The sequence below is a fragment of the Ciconia boyciana genome, chromosome 18 (assembly GCF_034638445.1).
Source record: "Ciconia boyciana chromosome 18, ASM3463844v1, whole genome shotgun sequence".
NCBI lineage: Eukaryota > Metazoa > Chordata > Aves > Ciconiiformes > Ciconiidae > Ciconia > Ciconia boyciana.
In genome coordinates, this window is record NC_132951.1 from 706,675 (window position 1) to 734,374 (window position 27,700).

Here is a 27,700-nt window from a genome sequence, read left to right on the forward strand (position 1 = left end):
TTTCTCTTCCAACCTCTCCTACAAAGAAAGTGTTCGTTTACATTAAGCGCTCAGCTCCTCGCTGTTCATTTGCATAAAATTAAAGGTTTTTGTGTTCTGGAACAGCAGGGTAACATTTAAAATTCCGTTTCAAAAAGCTCACCTTAGAATAATAAAATGTTAATATCATTTCACGGGCTGGAGAAGGTTGCCAGCTGCCTTTCACTTCAAACTTTTATCCAATACAAACTGTTTGGGTGGGTGATATTATTATTTTTTTGTTGTTGTTAAGATATAAACTTTCTTGAAAAAGTGTAGGGATGTAAATGTGCCTACCGATGGGTCTCTGCAGGGCTACTCCAGAGCAGAATGTTTGTTTACTCCATAGTTTTTTAATTAAAAAATCATGCAAAAGAGCAGCAGTGGAATATTATAGGCTTTAATGTGCCGTCATACTCCAGACTACGAGAGGAAATGCAATTTGGATCAAAACCCTTTCATTTGCTTTCATGGAGATGGAAGCGGCACTCCAACGCGGGTCTGTAACACAAGATAACGTCCACTCTGCGACTGCATTTCCATGCCAGAGCAGGGCCCGGTGCCTGCACAGGCAGGGAGGCAGGAGGTCCAGGCAGCAAAGGTGGCATCGTGGGAAGACAGCCGAGACCCAGCCCCTCGCCCCAAGGCTGGCGGGGGCCCCCCAGGCCCCTCTCCCTCCTGCAGGCTCACCTGGAGCCCGGGGAAGTGGAAGGGCTGGCGAGGAGCAGCCCTCGCACGGCTCCCCGCACTCGGGCGCCCACCCAGCCGCGTGCTCCCGGGCCCCCTCGGCACAGGCGCCACGGGCAGGGAGCAGGCAGCCCCTTGCTAACGGCCGCTGCTCCTGCTGGGAGGGGACCGGCAGCGGTCCCGCAGCCGCGGAGGGGGAGGACGGCAGCTCAGAGGGGCTCCGTGCCATGTCGTGTGCAGGAAAGGCTGGGAGCAGAGGCCCGAGGCTGTCCAAGCTGAACCTCTCCCAGCCATCAGATGCCTTTATTCTGAGCACTCTATCAGCACTGAATAATAAAAAATGACATTTCCATTTGAGGACGACACTGTTGAGGTCCCTGAATGACCTTTCTCTTATCATCAGGGTCTCTCATGCCTGGGAAGAGTTGTCAGCAGCGTTGCCCACCCCATGCACTAAGGACAGAGCCCCCAGCAAGGCACGTCATGGCAGGGGAGGACGGGCTCTGCAGGGCTCTCCCACCACTGCCACGGCGGCCAGGCGGGGGACATCCCACGGGGCTGGCAGCCACGAGCAGGCACGTCCCCTTGCACAAGCCCTGGCGATGTGGAGCCTCTCCCCCACCCGGTGACACCTCCAAAGCAGAGCCAGCCCCACTGCAAGCGGGGGGACCACGGCCGTGGGGGGGCGGGTGACCCATGCTGCGTGGCAGTGGGCTGGCACAGGCTCTGTGGGAGGAGCAGCATTGGCACCGGTGCAAGGCTGCGGGGAGGTGGGACGCGAGCAGAGGCAGCTCTCATCAGAGATGCGGATTCACCCCCAGAGCAGCAGCACGCTGTCACCTGCTGTCACCTGCATGGTCCCTTGGTGGCTTCAGCAGAGGAGCGATGGCAGCAGAGAGGAGCCTCAGTAAATCATGTGCACGACGCACCTCATGCAGCAACTGCACCACTTGCAAGGCAGTAGCAAGTGCTGCTGGGACATGAGGATGAGGGGACGATGCTGCAGCGTGACTGTCACTGCAAGGTGAGGCGGCACACACCCCGCAGTGAGGATGGGACTCGGTCACAGCGGGTCAGGAACACTCGGGGGGCTCCGAGTGCCCAGGGAGGGAGGCTTTGGGCAGCCGGTCCCATGCTGGCTGGGAACTCAGGCGAGGAGGAGACTCTGGCCTGGGTCCAGCCCCTCTGCTGGCTTCGTCGGCCAGGGATGGCAAAGCACGGGCGCCAGGCTTGGCCGGCATCGCCACAGGGACCCGCAGGCTGGAGGCCCCTAGGAAAGCGGCTCCAGAGACAGACCTCTGTGTGGCTCCTCTGCGCCAGGCGATGGGGCAGCGGGGATTCAGCAGCGATCCCTCTGACAGCCGCAGGGCCGGGAGGGAGGCCGGGGCTCCGGTGCCTGGCATCCAGCTGTCACGAAGATGCACGACGTGCTGGAGCGCGCGGTAGATCCGGCAGCGCCACGGCCCGTGCCGTGCGGTGAGCGTGCAGCGAGGCCGGCCCGAGCCAAACGCGTCCAGTGCCCACGCGAGCCAGCGCGGGCTGGGAGCACAACCACGCCGTGGGCCTGCGCCGCGCCTGTCTGCCATGCGGTGACACAAGTGGCTGGCGGGCTACAGGGCCGACCCTCCCCTGCCCGGGGAAGCAGCTCTGAAGGGTCCTGCAGGCCGGCTCCCCGGCTGCGAGAGCCCCCCGGCCAGCGGGGCAGGGCAGGGGCCCGCGTGGCCGCCCGGGAGGAGGCGGCAGCCAAACCCGGGGCAGGGTGCCCTCTTTTTTGAGGCGGCGTGCCGCAAGCCCTCTCAGCCTCTGCCCCCACCCCGTGGGCGCTGGCCCGGGTGCAGGACCGCAGCAGGCAGAGGGCCAGAGGTGTCGGGCCGCCCTGCCCTGCCCTGCCCTGCCCTGCGGCACTCGTGGGCTCCGGGGGTCCCCACCGTACCCATGCTCACCATCCCTCCCTTTGCCAGCCTCGCCCTCCCGGCGCTCCCCAACGCCGACGCTGCTCCTCCGCGCCAGCTCTCGCCCCCTCCCGCCGGCGTCCCTCCCCGCCGCCCCTGCACCTCCCGGCCGTGGCCGGGGGCCTGCCTCACAGAGGGGTTCATGAGGCAGCTGAGGCAGGAGGAGATCTTCCACCTGGCAGTCCTCTTATCTGCCACCATTTGGGGCTGCTGTAGGATTGTTGCAAAAAGTATTTCATTAAAAATGAATCCGAATCCCAGCCGTTGTGTTATGTGACTGGTTCACAGGCAGGAGAACATCGAGCACAGTCTACGGTCCCTGGTGCCCATGTTGGATTCCTGCTTTAGTCTCCAGGCCACTGAAACTCCTACCTGCCTGCCAGCAAGTGCCATTTTTTCTTAATGATTTGCACCGGGAATCTACACCTTTGCAGCTACACCGGACACGAGCACAGGACAGATTCAGGCTTATAAGAAGCATCCAGCTTGCCAGCAACCTGTTATAAATGTTTTCCAAACTGTTTTGTGTCTCTGGGAAGTGATAATTATCATTGTATCCCTGTAAAAATGAATATAAATTAGGATCATCGTGCTGTATACTTCACATGAGAAGCTCACAAGTAACACATGTGCCAGTCTGGTGTCAGCCAGCATCTTCATCACCCGCATCGCCTCGTCTGCCAGGCCACGTCCTGTTCTCCAGGGTTTTCTGTGCCCTCCACATGCTCCTCCTGAGAAGTTTTAAAAGCCAACACAAAACCTGACTGTTGTGGGTGAGCAAAGCAATGAGCAGGCAGCAAAGCAGAGGATGAAGAATAAAATGTTTTACTTGGGGAAAAAGTGGAGTAACTCCTCGGCGAATGCCTGGAGCAGGCGGCGGCAGAGCTGGGAGGCACCAGGAGAGGCCCCCAAGTGCAGGGTACGGCACCCCCAAAGAGACGGGGACCACGCACCCGCTTCTCCTCTAACGCCCCAGCCCCTGCGACGGAAAGGACAAGACGCTTTAATTCATAAAGCAAAAAAATTGTATTTTCCTTCACTGTGCTTTTAACACACTGTGAATATTTTTCACATCTGCTGCGTTGGGACCAGCGGGATGGACATTTTCCTGCTCACACTGACCTGCCAGGGCTGCTGTCCCGCAACACGGACGTGCTAGCACACAGCACCCGGCCCTCCGCCCGTGGCAGCCCAGAGCATCGCAGGTGAAGCGGCGCACGTGCAGAAGCACGGACGTGCCACCGCGCGCCGGGCTCACAGATGCCGAGACGTGCGCGTGGATCGCGAGCGAGCTCGACGCTGAGGAGCGAGCTCGACGCTGAGGAGCGAGCTGCGGGTTCGTGAGCTGATCAGAACCCAGGACTCCACCCTTGCAGGAAACGTTAACTCTTCCGAAGCCATTTGCCTTCCAGGTGAAAAGGAAACAAACTTTTTTGAAATGGAAATGAAAAAGATTTGCTTGGGAATTTCTCTTGGGAAAAGTCATTAATTCATTTTAAAATTTTTCATTTCAAAATTTGTTTTCATTACTTTTACATTATTTTATGACATCAGTAGTAGCGCATAATGTGACCTGTCATATCATGTCAAGTCATGTCATAATATGCATAATAGTAGTAGATGTGCATAATATTACATGTCATATTGACATAATCAGAATATTCTATTATTATTGACTTTGTCAAACTAATTACAACACAGATGGGAAATACTTTGCTGTAGAAAATAAGATTAAAAAGGTGCAACCTATAAACAAATCAGTTATTTGCCTCTGCAACCACATTTTTAGGTATTTGCAACGTATTTGTATAAAAATACTTAGAGTAGTATACTATATCATGTTATACGCTGCTACATATAATTCCAAGAAATAATGGAATAATAAAAATTAAAACACTCCAAGTAAAATTTTCTGTTTGAAACTATTTCAGTTTTCCATAATGAGCAATTCTCAAAGCAAAAATTAGCAAATCCTTCTATGTATGAAGCCTCGAAGTTCCCCCTGTGAAACACGTACACGAACACAGCTATGTAGGCAGAACAGTCTTTTAGAGACGATTCCCCGAGAGCTCTGCAGTGTCGGTGGAGGAGCGGTGCCGGCTTTGGAGCGCCGCGTCGCGCTCATCTGTGCAACAGCCACGCCCAACCTGCTCACACCCGCTTGCGTACGCACACGCGGGGACGTGCCCGCTTTGTCAGGGCCACCCCCCGCACGCTTGGGCTCACACTGAGCCCACTGGGATTTCTAATTGACTTGACATGTTATAAATTGCCTAACTTGGTTGTGATTGCTGTGAAGAATGGTACTTTAAAGGACTCAATATCTGTATATCTCCCTTTGATAAACATTGGCTTGCTGAGCTTAGATCTTATTTATTTACCCTTGGAGCAGGTTCATTACTATGTATTAGGTAGATATGACATATTTATGGAAATATGGGGACTCTTTATGGAATATATTAAGATTAAATAAATCATTGACTATGTGGTCAAGAACTACAGCAATCCTGATGAATGATTCCATGATTTTTTTTTTTCATCCTTGTATAATTTTGAGAGCCATCTCCTTTGTCTTCCTGGACTCCTGCAGAATTTCCCGCACCACCCCTAACGCGCTGGGAAATGCAAGACGTGCACCTTTGCTTGGGCAGAAAGCTCCAGGTCCCACGTGGCCTCCGCCCTGCATGAAGGGCCGGGGGGAAGGCGCCTGGGAGACCCCCAGCGTGTCCGCATACCGAGACCCAGCCCCTGGAACCTGCTTAGCAAGCTGAGAAATGGTTCCGATTTCATTATCCCACGTCATCCCATTCACTGTAATCTGCCGCGTGCATCCATTAGCCAATGAATTTACATATCTAATGGCGCATTTTCACAAATTAGTGGTAATTACATTTAAAACAGCTATTTTGATACAAATCAATGAGAGCCACGGCTAATGACATAAACGCTATTTCACATGTCCCTTGGCCTCATGACAAACATCGGAGGAGACAGGCAGAGCACGAACTGCAGAGCAGCAGTGCAATGCTGCCGACAGACTCAAAGCAAAAGGCTTTTCTGGTGGGCATAAACCGGCCAGGCTTAAACAGAACGGAGCTATCACGACGGCTTCACGGCCACCCTCTGGCCTGTGGTATTTGAGTTCTTCTCTCCCCTTTCTTCCCGGTCCCTTTCCCATTTTAATAGTTGGTGCTTGGTAACGGCAATGCCAGCTGCAGTACAAAACCGGCACCAGTGCATGCGACTACGTGACCCGAAGGTCCCCGGGTCCGGCTGTCCCCATCCCCGCGCAGGCAGGGCATCACGCCGGCCCCGGCAGAGGCTGAGCCCCGACGCGAACGCCTGCCCCGTCGGCACCCGTGCCGTGCCCACGGGGCCAGAGCTCACGGGGAGCTCGCCGGGGCTGGTCCCCACCGCAGGGAGCGCTGCACCCGTGCAGGGGAGAACCTTGGGCTCTTCCTCCTGCATCAGGTACATTTGCTCTCCAGCATCTTTGCTCCCATTAAACACCTGGTCCCCACCTGCCCTCCCGGGCTGCCGGCGGTCCCGCGGGGGTACCAGGCAGCAGGCGCGGGGCTGAACGCGGCAGCGGCCAGCGTACCTCTGCGGGGCGCACGCCATGTTTTCCTCTTGGCTCAGGACAACTAATAAAAGCCTGTAAATACTGGGGGATTCTTAAGGATAGTTAAGTAGCAAACTATCTGTTGATAATAAAATTTGCTTGCTTCTCACAGATATCCAATTTGCCTACTATCCAAAGAAAGGAATTGGGTGTCTGCTTCCTAAATTGTTTTAATCTCTGGCAAAGAGTGCTTCTGGCAGAGTCCCTCAGCTGGAAAATAGGAAATGAGTTAGAAACAATAGACAAACGTGAATAATACAGAGCTTAAGATGTCTGGTCTCGATCTTGGGAAGTGAAGTTTAAATAGATTCCTCAATTCACCTGCGTGCGACCACCCTTCGAAGGGAAGGAGAACACCCTTCCTGGGGAGGGCCGGGGATGCCGTGCGAGGTCTGGCAGCGGTGTGCGCTCCCTCCCGGCTGCCCATCGCGGGGGCAAGCAGGGACGCGTCTCCCCCACGGAGAGGGGACACGGTGCTGCCTTGTCAAGCGCAGGCGGATGCCCATGCCACTGGGGACTGACACGGCACCGTGGGCTTTAGCAGCTTGCCCAGGCTTTAACACAAGCGATCTTTTTTCTTAATCTTCCCGTCTGAGGCATTTTTGCGCATCCCACTGCTCTGACCCCCCAGATACCGGCCACACGCGGCGCTGCCCGCGAGGGTCGGCGCGCGCTGCGGTACCTCCGATACACCCACCTGGGTGCCGGACCCGCGCCCCTCGCCTGCCCTCTGCACGCTCCTCCCCGCCTGTGCTCCTGCCTTCTGCACGTCTCTGCCGTCAGGCTGCATCTTTGCTTTATCTTTATGAGCATTTTCTCAACAGATCTTTTTTCCACATTTTTCCACAATGGTCTTAAAGGATTTCAAGAAATCTTAAAATTCTGGGGAAAAAAATAGCCTTCCACTTATCTCCCGGCAGAGAGGCTCTTTCTTTTGTAACCCTGTTAACAACATTCACGTCACTGCGACACTAATTGAACTTTTCTATGCAAAGGGGCCCCTGGGCAAATAGTTGCCCCCTCCCGCGCGCCAGGACAACGCCTGCGGCAGCCTGCTCCCCAGGCCGGAGCTGGTCCTGCCCCGGGCTCGGGTCCGTATGGAGACCGCACCGGCACCTGTGAAGCTCGCCTCTGAAAAACTGCCCTGTGCCTTCTGCTGTCGCAGGGCAGAGGGATCCTCCGGAGCCGGCAGGCGATTTTTGGAACGGATACCGTATTTCTTCTTCCTATAATCACAATCTTTTCCGTGAGGACAGTGCTCTCGGCGTCGCACACGAGCGCTGCAAGTGCTGCCCTGAACACCGAAGGAAATGCTCTTTTCCATCGCACTAAGTGAAACAATTCAAACCGGGGAAATCTTGATAAAAGTTTAATTAGGAAAACGGACTCCATCTGTAACATATCCCCATTCTCCCCATGTATTAACCCTTTTGCCATAAATCTGCCACCCTTGAAGAAACCTGCCTTCCTCACAAAACCTACTCAAGGTTCACATTATTTTAATCAGTTAGAGGGGTTTAATACATTATTGATTTTTAGGAGAATTGAAAAAGCTCCCGTATTAAGTCCAGGTTGCTTATTCTTTCTGTATATGACATTCAGGTACTTGTGAAAAATTATACCAATTATGAAATCAGCCATTTACTGCTTCAAAGTGCAATCAGTTGTCACACTGGAAAGCACTTGCTCCTGAATATTATTAGTTGGGCTATGTGCACAGGAAAGTGCTGAGAGGAAAGACTTTAACCAAAGGGCAATTGCATGAAATTTACTTAGAAATAGCTATTTATCACCCTTGGATTTCCTACTGTTCAAATCCACTGCAGACACTTTATGGAATGAAACAGCCATCTCACCAACGTAACTCAGCCAACTGAGGGGTTTTTTTCCTCACTGACATTAAATGAAAAATTTAGAAGTCATTGTAACAGCTTAAAGATGCATTATCCTTTTTGATGTGCAATTTTAGCTTCATATCAAAAGCCATATAAAATAACCCCCGCACAAACACAAAAAAGGAACTTTTAAAAGTTTTATGACATGTAGTTCATCTTACCTTTTATGCATCTAACAGGCACCGCTTCTCCTGCTGTTCTCAGAGACCATTGCATGATTACCACTATGGGGGAGAAAATATTGCCATAGCAGCAGCAAAACCAGCCGAAGGAAGGATTAGTCTCTGGAGCCTGGGAAATGGAGGGCGAGAAGCTGAGCACCACAACGCCAGCAAATTCCTCCGAAGCCAGAGCGCGGTGGAATTGCGGGAGAGCTGCCCATTAGAGAAGCCTTCAGTTGTGTCACAAACTGCCACCATTAATGGGTTTTGCTGCAGGCAATGAAGTGAGAGGGAACATAAATTAGAGAGGGTACATTCAAGAGAAATTTCTAGCACAGTAAAGATGTCTTGTCCGCTTGTTTTCCAGAGTGGACAAGAATTTTCAAAGGCAAGGTCAACTTCTTCTCAAGGTAGGAAAGGAGCTGGTCCCGGGAGTGCTGACGCAGCACCATGAAGGGGCAGGACTGACACGTGTTTGATGACTGATAGATGTGACCACCGCTCTTCTTATCTGCCCGGGCTGCAGTGCGCAGCACGGCCACCTCACGCACCTTGTACGCAAGGCGCCGCTTCTTCCTCTTCTAATTTCTCCGGGTAAAATCACAATAGGAAGGGAACAACTGGGCGATTTCCATGTTAGAAGCATGGTCAGGTGGACGGTGGTGAGTCTGGACACAGCGCCAGTCACCGTGGGAATACAAATAGAGTTCCCACAGGAAAATGGGAAGGCAGCTCCTGACCCACGGGGTCTCGAAGACCTAAACCAGGAGTGGAGCGAAGCCCCGTACCTTTGAATACGGTTGGCTCGTACACAGCAACAGCACCCAAACCAGCCCAAGGGTTAGGAGGCAGCGCAAGATGCTTCCCGCCTGCAGGTCTCCCCCAGCTCCTCTCTGGAGAGGGTCAAACCCAGGGATGAAGGAGGTGCCGAACCAGGACCCGTCTCATCCTCCTCTGTGCAGCCATCACATCTGCCAGGCGGGTTAGGGACCTGCTGGACCCACCGGTGAGGGCTGGGCACCCGCCGTTTGTTGTCTGAGCTGTGCTGGACGAGCCAAGGGACCGCAGGGATGGCTTCTGCTGCCTGGGTCAGCGCACACATCGCCTTGCTGTGGCTTGCCAAGACAAATCCAGACAGGCTTCCTGCAAGCACGCACGCTCCTGGCTGGGGAAGTCTCGCTCCGTGCATTTCAAAAGCAGCTGGACCTGGTCCCCAAAGCGTTCATCCCTGCTTCCTACAGGGCCTGGGCACGTGCCACCTTCACTTAAGAAGCCAAACATACAATCACACGGACAAGGTTTGTATTATTTACCACAGTCAAACCCCATGCTCCAGAAAACAGGCAACTTCAAAATTATTCTATTCTAGAATTTCAGGTCCAAATCAAGAAAGGGGAGAGGAGATGCTGAAATGAGCTGCCTTTCCGGTATCCTTCAGCGTGGCACGGGTGCCTCAGTTGTCTAAGACACAGCATGTTACAAAATACGCCAACAATAGTCTTAACAGGTGATGGCAACCGAGATCTAATAGCTTTATCGCACAGAAATAATGCAAAAACAGAACACTTACTGTATTTTAACTTAGCAAAAGGATTGTTATAATACCATTTAATTTAATAAATAGTAAAGTATTTATAAATGAACCATTTCATAAAGTGTTACCAATTTCTCCATACACAATAATATGATTTGCACAAACGTTTGTCCTTGAGGCAATAGAAATTTTCTTTGCAAATCAATCCTTACAAGGATTGTAATTAGTATCCGTTAAGGCAGCTAGCAGTACCTGTAGCTGTATTTCTCCCATAAAAGCCCTGATTGCTGCAAGCTCTCACACAAAGCTAACGACACAGAAGGAAAATGCACACGTCGTCTAGACTATTCATTTTAATCAGGCAAGAGTGATTTTTTGTGGCCCATTTGATATGACTTTTACACAAGATACAACCTCGCTCCACAGGGGCTGGCGGAAAAGGTCAACACTGCTGTATAAAAATACATTTAAAGAAGGAGTTTAGAAAAGTGAAAACTACAAATAAGGACCAGCATTGTTCAGGCAGAGCTGCAGGTGTTACATCTATCTAGTGATTTCTGAGAAATTTATAAATCTATAAATCTAGTTTGTTTTAAATGCTCAAAAATTAAAAAGCCAGGGGCTTATTTCCTGTTGGCTTCTTTCCTTAGCGACGGGACGCAGAGGAGAATTGCTGTCTGATGGTACACATTTGAGTTAAAGGTGGGTTTTAGCAGATACCGTTCCTTCAGAAAAGGTTTTACACCCAAAAGCGAGTCCAGCACAAACTCCTGCACCCTGCCCGGCTGGGAGGGCAGAGGCCGCACAGCCAGAGGTGTTCGAGGCTGCCGGCTCCCAGCGCCGGCACAGATGCTCGTGCCCCGCGAGGTGACTGAGCCGCCCGCAGAGCCCCGGGCCGGGTGGCTGCTGGCCAAGGAACACCGTCCCCGCAGGGGACCCCCGCCTCCCGAGGGCCGATGGGGTCTCGAGCTGTCTCTGAGCAGCGCTGGCGAGCCAGGGTGCCTGCCAGGGACCCGCAGGAGCAGGCTTTGCCTGATACCTTGTGCTGAAGCACAACCACATTCACGAACAGCTTGAGGTGCCCAGAGGATCTGGGTTATGACAGGGAGCAGGACACAGGGCTCACCGCGCGCGGGGGTGCGGGTGTGCTGGGAGCATGGCTGCAGGCGGGAGAGCAACCCGCGCCCAGCCCGATGCTGGCCCGTTTGCACGCTCTCGCTGGAGCGGCACACAGCCGTGCCAGCTCCCTCATGCTTAAATCAATGTTTTCCAGACTCTGTCATTATTACACGCTGTTCCAAAGCAGTGTTTTGCTGGATGCAGTTTAGCTAACGCTGCTCTTGATGATTAGTGCTAGTGCAAAATAAAATTACCGACCCTCCCGTGGCCGGCAGGATCAACACGAGCCGTCCCCACGGAGCCAGAGCTGCTCTGAACAGCAGCGCGTGACACCTGCACAAAGGCAGCCCTGCGTTGTGCACTGTCTCCTGCTTCCCCTGGTAATTAAACTCCCGTGCCAGGGCTCTGCGAGCTGGCTGGCAAGGGCAGCCTGCCCAGGGATCCCTCGTGCCCAGGACCCGGAGAGAGAAGCCACTGTCCAGCAGCCTCTGCTCTGGGCCATCCCACCCCCAGGTGCCCCACACCTCTGGCCGTGGCCGTCGCAGGATGCTGGCACTCCTCAGCACAGCCACGGCCTCCCCGACGGGCAGCTCTGAACCGAGCCGGACGTGGGAACAGGAGCCCTTTGATCCCTTGAACCAGGCGTGAGTCGGGAGCGTCCGTCCGTCAGGGGGTTCGCCTGGAGCACCCCGGCGCTTTTGGCTGCACTGTAAGTGTCACCAAATAGCACTGCAGGAGCCGGATTATTCCATGAATAGGGTTTAAAATTCCAGCTTGAGGTCCAAGTTTCAGCATTAATCATGCCATTCATCATCATTACCCGCAGTTACTCCACTCGCTGCCCCAGAGGCAGCAGCAGGGGCAGGGGCTGGTGCACTTTGTTCCTTTCTCCCTCCAAAGGAGGGGAGGCCAGGCATCAGTGAGATCATTGATCTGGAGCGTTCGCCTATCCTCCTGAGCAAGAAGGAGGTTGATTTATCACCAGGTGGAGAAAACCCAATCTTTAAATTCCCTGCTTGCTCTTAATTAAACAAAAACCTACCATGTTTGCTAAGCCTTGCTCTGAAGACCCAACCGCGGTGGCTCCGTAGCCAAGTACAGGCAGCCTGTCTTCCAGGCAAAGACCCATCACGTGGGACCAGACTGACCCCCCCTTCACTCCCAGCTGCAAAAACACCTGGGGCAAGAGCTGCCAGATCTGCCTGGGTCCGTGGCTCTGACCCCACAGCAGATCGGCTTCTGGACCCTCACGCTCTCCAAATTGCATTGGTCTACACAGAAAAGTGTATGTACAGGGAGATGGGACTTTAGAAATAACATCTCTTCTGTCCAGAGAGAAAATACAGCCCCAAGCCCAGCACTCGCCAGGGTCTTCTGGCTCCTGCATGAGAAAGCAATGGGTGCCCCGCATGGGATGGGGACCAGCGGCTGCACAGAGTGCCAGGACATTGACGCTGCCGCCAGAGGAGCACCACCCCCCATGCCGCCAGCTCAGCTGGGGCCTTTGAACTAGGTGCCTCCCGCTCGCGCGTCCCGTGAGCGCTGGACGGGAGGGTGCTGCAGCACATGCTGGGTGCTACAAGGAGGAGGCAGGCCCATGCCATGGAGTCGTGCTGCGGGAGAACAAAGCCGAGAGAGGAGAGGTGTTGGGTGCAAGCTGGGGCCCCAACAGGGCATAACTGCTTCAAACACTGCTGCTGGAGAGCCCGGCTCAGCCCAGCCGGCCGTCGGTCAAGGCTGCTCCGAGGGCAGAGCGATGCCTCTGGCACAGAGCGATGCTGAAGACACAGCTGGCAAACCAAACCGTCGCTCGGGCATCCTCGTGGGGACCAGTCCCTCTGGGGACCGAGGGAGCATCCCAGGCCTGACACCCACCACGCAGTGGCAAACGGGGCGCAGGCCAGCCCCTGCGCCCGTCTCCTGCCGGTGACCCACAGCCGCAGGCGTTGCTGCACCAGGCGCTCCAGAGAGCAAGAAGAGCCAAGCCCATCACAAACCTGGCTGCGAGGCTGCCCGGAGATCTCCTTGGCATGCTCCAAGAGGTGTGAGTGGAAGATTAATCTTAATCACTACCGTCCCCGGCTTGCCCGGCCCCATCCAAGCGCGGGCCTCCCCTGGACGTGAAACGCGCGCAGGTCTCCCCGCACACCCCGGCCCCCTCCCCGTGCAGGGCTGCACTGGGGACCCCGCACCCAGCCGGCAGAGGACACCCACGTCCCGACTGCCAGGCTCGGCAGCGCCTTGAGGCTTTTCCCCTCCTGTCCACAAAGTAAATGAAGTGGGGAGAGTAATACAGTGTGCTCTCGCTGAGACCGACAAGCCTGTGCCTCTCCTGGAGCCACTGTGCTGGTATTAAACAGACAAGACAAGCTTGCAGTCAGTTATCAGCCAAAAAAATAATGAAGGAACAAGTCGGCAGAGCAAAGCCGAGTCACCCAGACCAGCCAAGTGGAGAATTTAATTTCTCACAGGTTCCCCAGCAGCGAAGCGTCTCCATGCTGTGGCCCTGCACGCGCCGACAGCTCCGACCCGGTGGCCGCAGCCGCTGCGTTGCCCGTGGGACTGGGGGGAGTGGGTGCACACCCCAGGGCTGGGGGGAGCTGGCAGGGAAGGGGCTGCCCTGGTCTCATTTTCTAGAGCAGGGCTCGGTCATCATGGGAGATGGCTCTGCCTGACACAGGGTGTTGGAGGGTGACGCTTACCCGTCGCCGCCCAGCCGGCAGTCTGGGCTAAGCACAAAGCAGCACGCGGGAGACTGGGGCTCTAGGAGCGCTTTCAGCCCAGCAGCAAAACAGCCAAGGGCAGCAAGGTCCCAGCAGATGCCTGGCCCTGCACCCACAGCAGTGTAGGGGGGCTCCAGCACCACAGGTCCCACCGGAGCAGCCGTGCAGCAGCTGGCGTGCATGGGGGAGCTGGGGGCCCCGTGCCTCCACGCAGGGGAAACCCGGTGTCCTCCTCCTGTTCCTGAAGCCACCGGCATTTCTTCAGTTTGCAAGAGGGTGAGAGTTTGCAGGAAATTAAACTGTAAAGAGATCCTGATGCCAACAGAGCCGCCTGGACCAATTCTGGGCTCCTTCCATTTGAGTCCTTTTCCATCCCTTTGCTTCCAAAAAACACTTCTGGGAACTCATCCCTGGTGTCAGTGCTCTGCACTCAGTGTCAGCAGACAAGTCTGGAAAAACAGTCAGTGGTCTGGGACAGCCCCAACAATAAAACACATGCAGAAGCAGAGGGAATAAATCAGCTGCCGGAGAGGGCAAACACGCTGTCTCCTGGTGCGGGTTAGTGCAAAGGTACCCATCTCCTTAGTTACTCCTCCTAGGGGCAGAAATATGGGGCTGAGCTGTAAGCCAGCTGGGAATTGCTTTCAGTCTCTCCCCGTGTTCCAACATGTGCTAGAGAATTTATTTGCTGTTTTTTTTTCTTCACATTATTACAAGTGCAGTCTTGATAAGATGAAAACCTACGAAACTACTTGTCATGCCCATGACCATCAGGGTACCACAGCTTGGCCAAATACCTATCTGTCTGGGCTGATGCACAAATTTCAGACCCATTTCTGGAAGCATTTTTAAGTTCACTTTTTTAGAAGAAGAGGCAGGATGTTCCAAGCAGGGGTTGTTCAGCCTGGAGAAGAGAAGGCTCCAGGGAGACCTCATAGCAGCCTTCCAGCACCTGAGGGGCTCTACAAGCAAGCTGGAGAGGGGCTCTTTACAAGTGCATGTAGTGATAGGACAAGCGGTAATGGCTTGAAACTGAAAGAGGGTAGATTTAGATTAGGTATAAGGAAGAAATTCTTCACTATGAGGGTGGTGAGGCACTGGCACAGGTTGCCCAGAGAAGCTGAGGATGCCCCATCCCTGAAGTGTTCAAGGCCAGGTTGGATGGGGCTTTGAGCAACCTGGTCTGGTGGAAGGCGTCCCTGCCCCTGGCAGGGGGATTGGAACTGGGTGATCTTCAAAGTCCTTCCAACCCAAACCATTCTATGGTTCTATAATAGATCTTTTAAAAACCATAGCTGAGGAGTGTTAAAGCGAAGCTTGTAACAGTTCAGCTAGCAACGGTCAAGGCTTGCACGGCCAGCAGCTCCCCAGGCTCTCCCCAGGACCAGGCACCCCGGCCGTCACTGCTGTTCACCCCAGGGCTTTTGCAGGCCTGTGCCCCAGGCTGCGAGCTGCTGCACGGGGTGTCGGAGCAGCAAGGTTTCCCAGAGGTCGTCCTCCCTGCTTCTGCCAAGCTGGGACAGAGCACCGCTGCCCACCAGCACCACCAAACCACCCGCAGCCACAGCAGCGGCCGAGAGCTGCAGACAGCCAGGGTGACCTAGGGACACCCTGCGGACTTAGGGACCACCACTTAGGTTTAGTGGTGGTCTTGGTAGTGTAGGTTTACGGTGGGACTCGATGATCTTAAAGGTCTTTTCCAACCTATACGATTCTGTGATTCTGTGGTTCTGTGACTTGCTCCTTACAGACCACAGAGCAAGGCCCAGCCAGGCGTCCCCACAGCCTGGCCGCCAGCGGGCAGGGGGCTCGCGGGGGTGCCGACACCAGGACAGGGCTCCCCGCACCGCAGAGGAGCTTTGCTCTTTGCAGCGCTGCCAACAGCACCTGGGCAAGGTGACACGGTAACAAATGGGCTGAACCAGCCGGTTTCTGCCTGGGAGAAATCATGCAACAATTTTCAGCTCCGCACAAACATTTACAGCCAAGTTATAAACTCCTGCAAAATGCTGACAGACCCTTCGCTACAGCAGCGCTAGCAGGTGCCCCATAATGAATGTGGTGAATGACCTACCAAGCAAAGTTATTGAGGCAAAAAGCACTGCGGTCATTCAACAAACAATTAGAGAGTGTCCTGGTGGGGACAGCATACTAACAAGGGAAGGAGCCTGGAAGAGCTGAGTAAGCATCCTGCCTTCCCCCCAAATTCCTCCTCTTTCCAGCCTGGGCTCTGATCTATAGCATGACTCACTGGAGCTCCAATAAAGCTTCGGAGATTGTTATGCTAAATGAGAAAAAAAGTAATTGCCTTTCCCACATCTAGAACTCCAGATATATAACTTGGAGAAATATAATTAGCTGCTAACTTCAAAGATGCATTGGAATTTTTGTAATGGGCATTGAGACCCTGTATTAAAAAAAGCTAAAAGAAAAATGATACACTCCTTCTTGTAAATGGAATAAGACTTAAAGGTTTTAATTAGGATTCGCTATGCATCTGCAGCTAGGAAAACAGGAAAAATACCCTCGTAGTATCTTACTGTTTGAAAAACACATATTGGGTAAGAAGCTTTCTGCAAAAATAATTAGGAAGAGTGACACATTTTTGTCTTATGAACAATAATCATCTATTGTTAAAAATAAACTGTTCTTTTTATTAAAAATAAACTGTTCTTTTTACTCTGTTAAAAATTAAGTTATTTGAAACAAAGGGAGATCTTTGCAACAGGGACCTGGGGCACTCGCCTGTTGGGGGTGGGAATGGGGGCACCAGTCACGCAGCACGTCCAGGCCGCTTAGGAGGAAAAGATGAAACACATTCTGCACAACAAGAAGATGCACCTGCCTGCAATGCGCCTTTGTGTCCCTCCCTTGGCTGCAAGGTGGGCGCCAGGCGTTTCTCAGAGCCGCTTGCTTAGCCACTGGGACTCCTACATTCCCTCCCACACGAACAGTCTGTTTTCCAGAAAATTGCCTGTGTGTCATAAAGCCAGTTACCCACCAGCAGAGGAAGAGCTACAGCAAGGGGTTATTTCGGCCAGCTGGGAAAGGAGGTCAGAGACCCTTGTTCTCATTGACAGGAAACCAGAACAAGCCCATAAAGGGCTCCGCACCTCTCTCGCAGGGCATGGCTTAGCTGCAGGCTCCGGAAAACGCGCTTCCCTTGGTGTGGAACACCAGGCTCCCCCTTCTCCTGGGGTTGCCTGCACCCTGCAAACTCCTCAAGGCCATGGCTGGGAGGAGACTTGATGTCTTCCAGACCACACTGCTGCAGGGCAAGGTGAAACCATGCTAGATAGCTACTGGACAGAAAAAGCAATATTGTTTACTGTTTAAACCTCTATATACCAGAAAGCATCCTATGTCAGCTTCATAGCGGTGCCTCCACACCCAGAAAGCTTTATAATTAGGAAAAGGGGCTTACAATAGGAGGATAAAGCATTTAAAAAGCTAATCTCCAGCCTACCTTCTTCCAGTGCTGCAAACACTGAGCAGGAGCTGGCAAGACCCCAAAGCAAACAGCCCGGCTCTCACGAGCAGCAAGCCCACGGCCAGAGCCCACCCGAGGTGGGAGATGCTCGCTGACAGCCCCAGGTCAGCGTGTCCTGGGGCCTCTTATCTCAGGGGCCCCACCCCAGCGTGGGGCGCAGGGACCAGACTGCCTAGAAATGTGGGGCTCAGAGGGTGCCCCGTTTGCTGGGCGTGGCTGGGGCCAGGTTGTGCTGGAGGCTGCTCCGCGCTGGTATGTCATGCGGGAAAACTGCAATATCTTCTGGGTCTGTCTTCTTACCTTGCTTCTGGGGGGTTATGGTAACTATATGCTGTTTAGCACATGGCCTTGTTTTGTTGCTGCTCTCTGTACGGTGTGGAAAAAGCTCAATTAACCTCCTGAAGAAAGAAAAAGCTTGGTCTAATCTAGATTTTGGCTCATGTAAGCTTGAACTAGATTGTAGAAAAAAGTTACTGTAAAAGGTGAATGTAGTCGGCATTTTTTAAGGTCTGTGTTTGGAGCAACTTTCAAGAGAAACTTGTTTAGGGGAGAAAACCCCTCAGTTTTCTTGTATCTGTTTGTAGGGAAAGCGTTCAGTCTCTGAACTCCTCCATTGCTGCAGTCCTGCTCCTCCTTGCAGTGTGTGGAGATGAAACTACAGAACAAAACTTGTTTTCTCCTGCTGCTTGACTTCTAATAAATCCTTTCCCTTTTAGACTCTGTGTAGGCTAATTCTTGATTTACTGTCTAGGCTTTAGTAGCTGGAGCACATCAGTCATCTGAGCACTAGCTTGCTTGACTCGAGGAGCAGAGAAGCTCTGATATTCTTCCTGACTTGGGGATGAAGCTCTGAACCACTGACTTGCAGAGATTTTCTGTGCCTACATCAGGAGAAGCAGAAGATGCTTCTGTCACTTGGCTTATTTGTGAACAAGCTGGGGCAGCTGGAGAGTGCTGAGGTGCTACCTGGGGTCTCCATTCCCAGCAGTAACTTCAGACCTGGAAAAGGGACCCAGTCTTGGGGCAGCAGCTAAGTTTGCTGGCTGGTGGGGGAAGGGACGCTGGTGAGAGCGCACCTCTGTGCATCCGAGAGGAGCCAGAACGGCGGATTCCTCTCAGCCAATTATAAAGTTGCCAGCTCAATAACAAATTGGCACTGGGCAGCCAAGCCATGGGAGTTGGAGCCTTCGAAGTTCAACGTGTTCTTAGTGCGGGGAGCTTGCAAGAGACGGGCGCGCTCTCCCCGTGTGCTCCTGCCCGGGGACAGCCCCAGCGCGCACGTGGAAGCGGCTGAGCAGGAAGGGTCTCTGTGGGGACGGAGCTCTGCCGCACTCCCGCGTCCCTGGCAGGGCCACAGGGGTTCTTGTGCTTAATGGATGGCTTATTCTTTGATGCTGTGGATTATAATTTATCTTGTGTTTGGCCACTTGTTGGACTGGGCCTTGATGAATTGTTGATAAACTGTGATACAGGCTGTTGCCTTTAATGAATTTTTGTGGTGCAGGCTGACCCTTTGAGCTCCTGCAGGCAGGGATGAGGCTGTGCTGGGAGAAAGAAGGACTGGGAATATTCATGGGGAAAAGGGGGATTGCTGGTTTTCAGCAAGCCTGAGCTGCTTTTTCATCTTTTAAGGAGAATCCCAGGTACACATTGTCTACTATGAAATAATGAATTCCTGCCTGATGTGTTCCTTGTGTAATACTAACCACGAGCTCAATTCTAATCTGAGCTACACAGGAGCTCATCACCACATGGCTCGAGAAATCCTTTATTGTATATGCATGGGCAAGCACATTATAAATACAGAACTTGGCAATAACTGCCAGCCTGCCTGACAGCCCGCAGAGGGGCTGGGCGCTGCGCTGTGAAGGCAGCTCTCACCTCTGGGGCAGCCCCTCGCCGTGGGGCCCAGCTGCGGGAGCGGGGGGGCTCCCCATGGCTCTCCCCGTCCTGGTGCAGCGTGGCACAGACAGTTTTCTGCACAAACCTGTTTTGGTTCGGAGTTCTGCACTTGCCTGCTAAAGAGCAAAAGGAAGAAGAGGGTATATTTTATAGGACATCCTGGTGCTAGCTCTTAAATGTTGTTATAGTGCTTGTTCATATGCACCTCAAACTTGAGACTTCTCTGGTCTGGCTCCTGGGCCTTAGTTCACCTGCATGGCTGTGGCCCGGCAGAGCAGCGCTGTTTGGAGCACCTCTGTCTCCGTTTCTCACCCACACACCGCAGTGGCCTGTCTTTGCCCTTTCTGTGCTGCTCACCCTTGGGGAGCAACGTAGGGTCACACGCAGCGCTGCCCACGAAGCCCTTCGGACACCCTGACCCCACTCTGGTTCCCACCATTTCTAGCAGACCTTTCAGGAGCCGCTTGGCTCTGCTGAACGAGCTGCTGGAAGCACAGGGGCTGACGGCCGGGTGCCCGTAGGCTCAAGCTTGATTGCAAGCCCGAATGCATCTGTTAGGTTTGCTCTGACACCACTGCCACCACCATGCCTGTGCAAGGTGTCAAACTTGCGTTAGCTACTGGAGATGCAGCGGGGTCGGGGAGCCGTGCAGGGCCTGGGACAGATGGCGTGACAGCGTCCAGGCTCTTGGAAGTGTTCTGTACATCTGTTTTTCCTCCACTAACCAGAGTATGACAACGCAAGCAGATGCTGAAGTGCAAGGGGGTGGTTAGGAGGGACAGACTGGCACAAGGGCTCTGCTGCCCAGGGCCAGCTGAGCTTCCCATGCCAGCCCCTGCTTTTAACACTTATATGGCTCTACTTGGTACGACGTGTTTTTGTTTATATTGGTCTTAAGTGCACTTGATTAACACTATGACCTCTTTCTCATGATTCCTGATCTCATTACTTGTGCGGAGGGCCCTGGAGGTGGGGTGGAGCAAGGCAGGAGTCAGCGGCTGCAGTGCTCGGGCGGCTGATGCTGCTCTGATGGCCGTCAGGCTCCTGTGATCAATGCAAGGATGAGAGCAGGAGGAGAAGGGCCCACATTGCTCCACCTAGTCCCCGTTGTGTCCTGTCGTTCCCTCTGAAACCGGAATGATGGATCCATGCCAAAGCTGGACAAGGTGAGCAACAGCACATGGGACGGCCGGTGATGCTGCAGGGCGGCAATGCCTCGGGCTGGTCTTCGGCTGGTGAGATGGACACCCGCCCCGGCAGCCACGGCTTGGGACCCTCGCACAGCACTACCAGAAATGACTTGTGAACGTGGCTGTCTGTCCAGGCCAATGAGCCGAGCGGCTCGCTGAAGGAGGTCTCGCACCACGCGGTGAGAAGCTGGTCCCCAGCAGCACTGGCGAGGAGCTGCTGCCCATCTGTGCCGGGTGCGGAGGACACAATACTGAGCACTGGTAATACAATTTATTTCCACTAGTGAGTGAATTGCCCATAATTCATGACAAGTAGAGCCTCAAGTGATGATGAAGGTCAGCCCATCAGATCTGGAAATAAATTGTATCCTATTACAGCCTCCTATTAGAGGTCTATTTATAGCAGGGGTTTGCAAACTCCTGGAAGTTTGGCGGGGGTTTTGGTGGGATTTTTGCTTTTTGCTTGGCTAGCGAGGGTATGCGGACATGAAAAACTCTGACGTAAAACAAGCACCTGTGCTGCTGACATAAAGCAGTCCCTGTCGCAGAGCAGCCTGCTTGTCACAGGGATGCTGGGTCCTGAGCTGACCGGGGGATTCGTGGGGTCTCAGGGCTGGAGGCGCAGCTTGGCCAGCCAAGGGGCAGGGATGGCTGGACAGAAACCTGGCTGTTTTGATGGGGCTTGCTGTCTGCTCTAGAAAATACTGTTATGCTTTTATACTGGCAGCACAGCTTATTTCTGCAGACAGAAAAGCAGTGCCTTTCTCCTGTATTTACCCCTTCTATTTACCATGCCACCGTAATCCCCAATTGATAGATAATGTGCAGGCTGTGGTTTGCCATGGAAACGGAGCCCTAGTTCTTTACATTTTTTAAAAGATTAATACTTCTCAGCTTGGTTTCATTATTCTGATATTAAAAATCATTAGTTATGTACCATTTCACAACCTTCGCAGGCCATAATATGCCCTTTTGGGCACAAGCTTTCCTATAGACAAAATAAAGCAAGCCTCCTGGGACGGGCAGGGCATGGTAAAAGCCTCTGGTGGTACCTCGGCTGCAAAGTCTCCTCTCTGCAGCACCTCTGGCTGTCACCGCAGACGGCGTGACACATGGGTGTTTCTGACAATGCTCTGGATGAGAAAAAATGGAGCTGCTTCTAAAATCCCACATATGAGCGTGCAAGTTTGCTTGCCTCTCATTTGAATCCCAGATATATAGGCAGTAAGCTGTAGAGATCATCTTTCAAAGCTCATTAAATGCAAGAGAATCTCACCATTGGCAAATGAGAGAAGTTACAGATTTTAATGTTGTCCTCTAGGTCCTTGAAAAATACTTGAACTTCCAAAGGATTTGGGACAGAGGAAAATTGCTGTGAATTAAATTGCCTTATTCTATTGAAGAACAGGGTTTGGGGGAAAAAGTGGGGCTGCTTGCTAAGAAGTGAAACTGCTTTTCTTTCGCCAAATGACTGCTCTAATGCAGGGGCCTGCGGAGGGGACGTGTATGTAATTGTGCGGGAGTCCCAGCTGCACGCAGGGGCAGATGCAGGGCTTATACAATTGCTTGCCTGGGCTAGGAGGGGTGATTCACTCGTGCTGGAAAATGGCTGGAAGTTTAGTTCCTTAAAGGTAACATAAGAAAACCAGCTGTCTTTTAAACCTCATAAATCTGTACAGTAAAAGGTTTGGGCAAAAACATATTTTATTGTTTTTGCTGTCAGAAACACAGAGAATTAAGGGCCATGTGACTTGGTAATTGCTGTGGACTTTTTTCTGACAATAAACATTAAACTTAAAACTGTATTAAAATCATTTGACAATTTTTATGCTTTAACAGCTGAGAGTGAATAATGTTTTTTGCATATAAAATACCTTCTCTTGTCAGCCTATAAAACTGTCAGAAATAAATTCATCAAAAAAGATTGTATAATTAAAAGTCACTTCTTTTCTTTCTCTAGTTTAGTTGGAATTATTTGTTTGTCACTTTTTCAGGACTAAATGACTGCATTCAGAGACAACTTTCTTTGTTAAGACTATTATGAAACGTATGATTCTTACAAAAGGAGCCCAACTTTCTCCTCTAATGTTTCAATTCAATACCACTTTTCAGAAAATACTTTTAGATAGTACTGTTTCTAAAAAGCTATTTTATTCTGAAGATGAACAGGAGCAGTAATGGAAAGCATCCAAATGTAGAAATGGTATTTTTATTATTGAGCTGCATATAATTTATGGAAAACTGCTGAATTAATTTTTAGCGAAGTAAATTGTTAGCACTTCGAATTGCAAATTCTCTCTTAAAGTGAGCGCCATACAGGTGTTTAAAAGCTAAAGTAGCAAGATTGCTCTTTATCGAGGTGTCAGCCCTGGGGGGGCTCAGCAGGGAGAGCTGCCCCGCAGCAGCGGGGCCGCGGGCCGGTGGCGGGGCTGCGCGCGGGGGGGCTGCGCGCGGGGGGGCTGCGTGCGGGGGGGTCCGCACAGCTGTGGTCCTGGGCCCTCATCCCCGGGGGGTGCACAGGGATCGCCTTTGCCTGCGACCGGACCCTGTCATCTTGGGAGCCTTGCTGTCTTTCGGGACAGGTGGGGGGTGCTGGCATTGGAGGGGGGCAGGACGGGGGGGGACCCCCTTCCACCCGTACTGCGGGAAGGGGCATTTTGACAGCACAGATTCCTTTAACAAATTGCCTCTGCTCTTTAGCGATGAGAAACTGTGAACTTATCAGAGCTGGGTGGATTTGGGGGTGACTGGATTTTCAAGGCTGGAGGGTGATAATGGTTTATTGATCTGTTGTTAAGTTATTGGAGCCTTAATGGAGGCAATAAACCAATAGTGCACACTGCTGTCACATGGCTGCATAAGCTGGGAGAGTAATTAAACGAGCCTTCCTTGGCATGCAAAAGAGGAGGCTTGTGGTGGCCACCTCCACGGTGAACCTGGGGCGATGGAGCCCTTCGCCTCGCGCCTGTGCAGGGACGCTTCACGTGGGCTGGCAGCTGAAGAGCAGGTTCCCCTCTTCCCCGGGGCTCTGCCGCCAGCACCCAGGCACCTGCACCGCTGGGCGCAGAGCTGCGTGTGCACAGGGGTCCTGTCTTGCGCTGCAGGCAGATTTGCTGCTGGGAATTTCGTGGCTCATCCAAAATGTGCTGGTGGGAAACACGGCACTGCTGGCCGAACATGTCCTGCGGGTCCCGTTATTGGCTCCCAAGGAGTATTTGCCTGCATTTTGGAGGGTTTTAGTGCTCTGCAGACAAAATGGGCCCTTGCTCAGAAGCCCTGGTAGATGCAAGCCAGCTGCAAAGGCGCTGCTGTAAGTAGGAGCAGAAGGTTAAAGGGATGCTGAGCCTTGCATAGGGCCAGGGATTTGCTGGCTTGGTGCTGTGTTTCTGATCTGATAAATCATGAAATCTGGATTTATTGTGAGTGATGATTTAATAAACAGTGTGGGGGGTTCCTGCTAGGATGCACTGCAATTGCTGTTTCCCCTAGTTTCAATAGGTCCCGTTTGCCCAGGAGCTGGGAGGCAAGGCTGATCTGCTGGAATATTATCTCTTGGTATGGTAATTATTATCTGTGATTAATCCTACTCGTGCTGAAGAACCGTGCAAGCCTTTTCCGGAGGGTTCATCTTCATGTTTGCTTCTGCTGTTCATGCGTAATATGAATTGATGTGAGCTATTGTTGAAGGGAGATAGACAGAGGTGTCTGTACCAAAGAGGTTTTTAATAACAGGCTGGGGTGACTAGAAATGTCCTGGCAGAAGACGAAATCCCACGAGGCTGTGGGTCAGGGTGTGTTAAGGCTGGGTGATTCAGCTGCTCTTCAGGGTGCCTGCGCTGCAGCTGCCCTGGGATAAGGGTTAATGAAGTCCAGCTTTCCTTCCCCTTCATCCCACTGCCCACCCAGCACTGGTGCTCAGAGAGGAGCATTTGCACCCTGGCCACCGCCATGCCGGGCTGCCTCCCTGCGCCCGCCAGCATCCATACCCATCCTGCCGCGGGGGAGGTCACGGCCCTCCCCTGGAAAGGGAGCTCCGCGTCCCGAACCGTGTTGCTCTTGTGGGCAGCTTTCATTGCAAGATCACGCCAAGGGGATGGATTTGTCCTCTGGAAACTGGTATTGTGCCAAGGAGAGCGTGCTGTAGTCCTACAGCAGATGTCTGCTGCGATGCCTCCATGGAGAGAGGACGTGACCGGGAGCGAAGGGAGTGGTTTGGCTTCAGACCCTCTGCAGCAGGGTCCGGGGTCCTGGCCCGGCACAGCCCGAGGAACCGCCAGCCACGGCTCCGGAGCTCGGCCCAGGGCTGGGCTCCCTGTTGCTGGGAGCATCTACCTGCAACCCCCAGTGGTCAGCCAGAAAATCCTTCTGCTGGCAAGACATAAATATTTATTTGTGAAAAGCTGGAAATACCTGTGAAATTCTCTGGACCCTCAATAGCTCCACAGTCATCATTTAAGCAAGTTCATGCTCCATTAAAAACAGTTATTTAATACAATAATCATTCAATTAAAAACCTCTTGAAGCGGCTGCCAGAGCCTATTTGTATCAATACAATATTTTAATTGTAAAAAGGCTAAGTATGGACCTGCCAACTGTGATTGTCAAGAAAATGTTACGGAAATGAGTGTTTAGTCTCAGGGAGGCTCTGGCAATGGAGCACGTCCTTGGGTAAGAACTGGGGGCAGCTGCGCTGGACAAGGAGCATCCTTCCAGCCACCCCCAGCTGGGGAGATGCTGGCTGTGGCAGAGCCTGCCTCCCTGGGGCCAGAGGACTCGGGACAGAGGTCCAGCTTCTCATGGAGGCAAAATATTGGTCTTTACATGGAGGTCGGGTTGTGCAGGAACAGCCTGGGCTCTGGGATGCTGATGGGTGCGAGAAGCAAGTCAGGCCAACCCCTGTTGTCACCGTACAGTCAAAGTCGTCTGGTGGAGCTGGGGTGCTTGGCGAGTTGTTTCCAAATGCTGAGGATGCCCAGAGCAGTGAAGCGGTATTCCCCGGTATCCCTGCTGTGAGGGCATCTAAAGGAAAAAAAACCCCATGCACCCCAGAGCAGCCCTGGAGCAGAGCCTGCCCGTCGTAGCCAGCTTTTTGTGCTTTGCCTAAAGAGGCAATGACGGCTCTTTCCAGGCGCAGAAGCTCCAAGATTCAAAATAGCTATGCTTTGATGAGACTTAGCAAAGAGGAGGGAGGAAGGAAGGGAGAATCGGTCCAAAATCTGCTGTAGGGCTCTCTATGCTTGATGGGCTTTGCTGAAGTTCCCTGGTGACAAAGATCAGAGCCTCCGTTGGTCAGGGATCTCGGTGCAGCGGGGGAGGAAAGCTGGAAACCTCTGCGTGGGATTCCTGCTGGCATGTTCGTGGTCCCACATCCTGCATTTTGCCTCATTACATAGGTGCCATCACATAAATATTCCAGTCACTATCGCTTTCTGTCAGACCCAATTTAGAAAAGTACCTGTCTGTTACAAATATTTTATAGTACTTGAATATGCAATTTATGTAACATGCCCAGCAAAAGAAATCCATTATACGGTTTTGTCTGATTGAAATTCTGGCATCGTAACAGTAGGAAAAAATTAAATTATTCTAGAAAGTTGCAGTCCATTATGAAGACCTAACTGCTCTTATCTGAAAAAGAGCCAATGCTCCCTCAGTGGTGCCAGTGCCGTGACACGAGCACTGCGTACCCTGGCTTCATTTCCACCCTGCCAAAGAAAACCGGGCTTCCCTCAGCGACGGGGGGTCTGTTCTTGCCCACTGCTGCTCCCTGCAGCCCCCCGCCAGCCCTGGGGCGCTGGCCAGGGGCCGGGTCTCCCCAGCAGTAACCGGTGATGCTTTCACGATACGAGGACTTTCCCTGGTGTCAGCCTCTGCCGGCCCGGTGAACCCAGCTGCCTGTTTGCCTTTGCGCAGACCTGCCCAGGGGTCAGCCCTGCTCCAGAGAAAGCCTCTGCTCTGGCAGAAAAACAGCGTTTGCACCACTCGGGGCCGAGCTTGATCGACCAAAACCAGGCGGGCAAGCGGGTTCCTTCCTGCCTTCCCACAGATGCTGGCTGTTCGATAGCCACTTGCTGTAGGTAGCTTCTCTTTCCCAGCTGGGGTTGAGAAGCTTGTTGAGAAGCAAACTGGGGTTGCCCAGTTTTGCTCTGCACTTTCAGAGGTGTTGGGACCTGTCCAGGGAGGAGAAAAATCTCAGCAGGACAGTACGCCCGGAGTGCTGGGGCGTGCAGCGTCAGCCATCCCCTGGGAAGAGGGGGGGCGGGCAGGGCAGAGCTGCTTTCAGCCCCCAGGCTGAGCAGAACTGCTTTCACAGCTCCGCAGGGCTAGAGGAAGGAGCCTACTTCTCTCCCACCTCCCACCCTTCCCCTATTCCAAGCAGCTGGAATTAAGGGCAGCTAATGGTTCTGCAGCTCTTACACAGCCTGCCATTGAATTCCCATTACTTGTATCTCTGGCTTCAGGTTCATTTACATTTTGCAAACTTGCCTCTCTTTTACCTTGCTCTGATTAGGTCTGTCTGAAGTAAATTACTGAGTTCATTGATCTGAACAGTTTTATTTCAATTGGGATGAAACATGCCCAGCGTGTGGCCTTGGAAGTAACCGTATATCCAGCGCACTCGCCAGGGACGGACCCACCAAGCCCTGCTGAGAGCCTCGCTCCAATATGCAAATACTTCGGAGCTGCTGATGGAAGGCGGCTGAACAGCAATTCTCCGCGTCGCTGTCGGAGATGCCGTGGCGTTGGGTAGTTCAGGAACACAGTGGTGCTCATGTGCAATACCAAAGTCTTTGGCTGACTTAGCAACAACCACACCAGCTCAGAAGGGGGCTGTCGTTCTGATGTCTGGGCTGAGAGCGCAGGGCGCTAAAACTGAACCAGGTTAAACCTTCTGACAACACCAGAACAGCTTGTGCGGTAGGAAGAGATATCGTAGGTTAACTCGGGTTGGAAGGGACTTCGGGGGATCTCTAGTCCAACCTTCTGCTGAAAGCAGGGCCGGCGTGGGGCAGCGCAGGTTGCTCAGGGCTTTGTCCCGGCACATGGGTGCTGAGCCCTGCCGGGGCTGTAAGAACAAGCCAGCCCCGAGGGGACCCGGTGGCAGGTACACGCCAGCGCTCTGCGGCTGGTCTGGAAACGCTTTCGGGGTGGGCAGCCGCAGGGGTTAGCTATCAGAAACCTTTGTTTTCCTCATCCGAGCTAAAAAGCCGTGGGGCCCCCTCCTGCCAGAGCGGGGCTTAATGGTGGGATCGGCGAATTCCGCGAATGGAATTCCTTCCGCGAATGGAGGCCCTTCCGCGAATGGCTGCCCCCGGGAACCGCAGCCCCGCAGCTGTAGCCTGGGCGCAGCTCTTCAGCCGTGAGAAGGTGCAGTGCTGCAGGAAGGTATTTGAAATTGATGTCCAC